This window comes from Salvelinus sp. IW2-2015, unplaced genomic scaffold, assembly GCF_002910315.2.
Source record: "Salvelinus sp. IW2-2015 unplaced genomic scaffold, ASM291031v2 Un_scaffold7829, whole genome shotgun sequence".
Classification (NCBI taxonomy): domain Eukaryota; kingdom Metazoa; phylum Chordata; class Actinopteri; order Salmoniformes; family Salmonidae; genus Salvelinus; species Salvelinus sp. IW2-2015.
In genome coordinates, this window is record NW_019949089.1 from 11,778 (window position 1) to 15,384 (window position 3,607).

The following is a 3,607-nucleotide window of genomic DNA, read 5'->3' on the forward strand; positions in this document are numbered from 1 at the left end:
GGAGAGAGATCGGATTAAAATGTTTGTATTACTGAATCATCTTTGTTGAAAAAAAATATTTACACGGGAAGAGACTGTCACTGGCAAACAAGTTACAGACACAACAACATTATATTGTATCCCCTCCTCGTGGAGAAAAGCACATGGGTAATTATAATATACAAAGTAAGCAAAAAAAAGAAAATGTAATGTATCATTCCAACATTGCCTAAAATGATGAATAAGACACTAATGCGATAGACCTTATAATGCAATATAATTGAGATGTACAAACTATGGCACAAGGGAACAATGAGCAGATAAGAGGCAAGCCGTGATTTTAATTAGACTGACGTCAACATGCCTATTTGTTCAGCACTTTTAAATAGCAACAGAATTCAGAACATGGGCCGTTCTTACAGTATTACCTGTACCCAACCAAACCCCCATGGATCACTTCCTCATGTTCTCCGTCTAGAATGACCTCTTGGAGAAGAGATATTCTTGTTTTTTTTTATTTACGGAAAGCCAGGGCTATCTCCAACTCTCAGATAATTTTCAAACGAAGCATGTGTGTTTAGTGACTCCGCCAGATCAGAGGCAGTAGGGATGACCAGGGATGTTTATCTGATATACTGTGTGAATTAGACCCTTTTCCTGTCCTGCTAAGCATTCAAAATGTAACGAGTACTTTTGGGTCAGGGAGAATGTATGGAGTAAAGTAAATTCTTTTCTTTAGAATGTAGTGAAGTAAAAGTACAAGTTATCAAAAATATAAATAGTAAAGTACGGATACCCCAAAAAACTACTTAAGTAGTCATTTAAAGTATTTTTTACTTAAGTACTCTACACCACTCTCTTGTGTGTGCCTCTTCAAATCAAATCAAATAAATCAAATTTTATTAGTCACATACACATGGTTAGCAGATGTTAATGCGAGTGTAGCGAAATGCTTGTGCTTCTAGTTCCGACAATGCAGTAATAACCAACAAGTAATCTAACCTAACAATTCCACAACTACTACCTTATACACACACACAAGTGTAAAGGGATAAAGAATATGTACATAAAGATATAATGAATGAGTGGTGGTACAGAACGGCATAGGCAAGATGCAGTAGATGGTATAGAGTACGGTATATACATATGAGATGAGTACTGTAGGGTATGTAAACTAAAGTGGCATAGTTTAAAGTGGCTAGTGGTACATGTATTACATAAAGATGGCAAAGATGCAGTAGATGATATAGAGTACAGTATATACATATGAGATGGGTAATGTAGGGTATGTAAACATTATATTAAGTGGCATTGTTTAAAGTGGCTAGTGGTACATTTTTACATAATTTCATCAATTCCCATTTTTAAAGTGGCTGGAGTTGAGTCAGTATGTCCCACCTACTATTGATTATATTGCAGTTTTTCAACTGGTGCTCTACCCAAGGCAGAAAGACTACTGCTATATTCGCCAAATGTGGAAACTTTGTATGTAGGCAAGGAAACGGACATGACAGTTCCATCAATGGCGTTTCGCGTATTTTGGCAGTTACCTGTAGAAAACATCATTGTTTATTTGCTTAGAGTTTGTATTTATAGACAAAACATATTAGTCTAAGACAATGAGAGACTGAAAATGTAGCTTTATAGTTGTTCTGTCAGATCACACTTCTCTCTACAGTAACAACATTTTCTTTTTCATCCAACAGAGACCCTGATTACTCTTGTTGGAAAGACTGTTCCTTGGAAAAGCTTAACAGCACTCCAAAACCCAAACATGACTGGTGAGTACTTAGTCTACAAGACAGAGATACATCGGTTTATTTGTTGAATGCGTTTTCACAAAATATGTTTTATTACATTATTAATACATTTTAATAAAATGAATGTAGGCTTGAAACTTAATTTATAGATGATGTCCTTGTTAATTTGCTAACAGTTAATATTCTATAAACCATCAATGTCTAAGAAGATAGAGCTGATCATATTCAGTAGCTGTTCTGTAAGATGACCAAACAGAAAGAACATCAACACCAGACTTCTTTCTACAGTAAAACATGTCCTTCTTATCCAACAGAACAAAATAAGAGGTCCGGATTGTTCTGGTTGGGAGATTGGATCTGGGAAGAGCGCAACAGGAAACGCCATCCTGGGGAGAAAAGCGTTTGAATCCAAAATGTCCCTATTTCTTGTGACATCCTCAAGTAAAAAGAAAAGAGGAGAGGTGGGAGGGCAACATGTAGCTGTCATCGACACACCTGGCTTGTTTGACACCAAGTTAACACAGGAGGAGGCACTGAAAGAGATCTCACAGTGCCTGCTTTTCTCCGCTCCTGGTCCCCATGTGTTCTGGTTGTGCTCAAGCTGGGAGGATTCACTGAAGAGCAGCAGAACATTGTGAAGATGTCCAGAAACTTTTGGTGATGAAGCATCGAAATACACCATGGTTGTCTTCACACATGGAGACCTTCTTGATGATGTAACAATTGAAGACTTCCTGCATGGAAATCCCAAACTGGAAAGTTTCATTGCCAAATGAATGGGGGATATCATGTCTTCAAAAACAAAGATCAGAATCTCTCCCAGGTCCTGAGCTGCTTGAGAAGATAAACAATGGTGAAGATGAATGGAGGAAGCCCATACACCACTGAGATGTTCCAGGAGGCTGAGAGAGCGATTGAAGAAGAGAGAACAGGATCCTGAGAGAGAATGAAGAGAAGATACGCAGAGAGAGGGAAGAACTGAAGGCAAAGTTTGAAGGAGTGTGTCTAAGAGAAGAAGTAGAGAAGCTGGGGATAAAACGGAAAAGAGAAGCTAGAAAGAATGCTGAGTATATAACCACATGGGCACAGGTGCTGAATGGAGCGGCTTGGGAATATGTGGAGGCCCATTGGTAATCAGTTGGTGCAGCAGTGGGAGCTTAGTGGGAGCTGGGGTAAATGATGCATACTCAATGAGAGTCCATAGCTACAGTGCTGTACCTTCTACAAGGTTTTGACTTCATTACTTGATATTGAAAGCTCCTCTATTACACAGAGTAAACAAAACATTGGAAACACCTTCCTAATATTGAGAACTGATAGAGAATAAGGAGTGAAAGTTGCCTTTCTTTTCTATCAATGTGAAAATGGTCCTAAAACACAGGAAGACGGCAAATTTAAACTAAATGTTAGCTAAATCTGTTGCAACGTATCACTTCTCACTTCTGAGTCTTGTGTTTTTGTCGTTCATTGTCTCTGTTCAAATAAACTTTAAAAAAACAAATAAATAAGTCTACTGTTATTGTAGCCTACATTAAGAATGATACTCAGGGGGTTGATGAACAAATATTAGCTGTTTTTTTATTGTGTTTTACTGATCCAAGAAAAGGTTGTTGTATTGAGTTAGATTTTATCAGGATAAGAACTGAAAAGATGGGAGGCACTCCTATAAGTATTATTAGATGTATATTACATCACAGAATTATTAGATGTTTATTACACTTAGAGTTTACTTAGAGCTATAACATCGCTAATAAAGTATTACTTAGATGTATTATTAACACTCACTAATAAAGTATTACTTAGATGTATTATTAACTAACTATACAACTCAAATAAGTATTCTTAGAGTATTATAACACTCTAATAAG

The 3,607-nt window shown here is 37.0% G+C and overlaps 1 pseudogene; it reads left to right on the forward strand.

Moving 5' to 3' along the window:
• Positions 1–2,053: 2,053 nt before the first annotated feature.
• Positions 2,054–2,873, forward strand: LOC112079393 (GTPase IMAP family member 9-like; annotated as a pseudogene).
• The last annotated feature ends 734 nt before the right edge of the window (positions 2,874–3,607 follow it).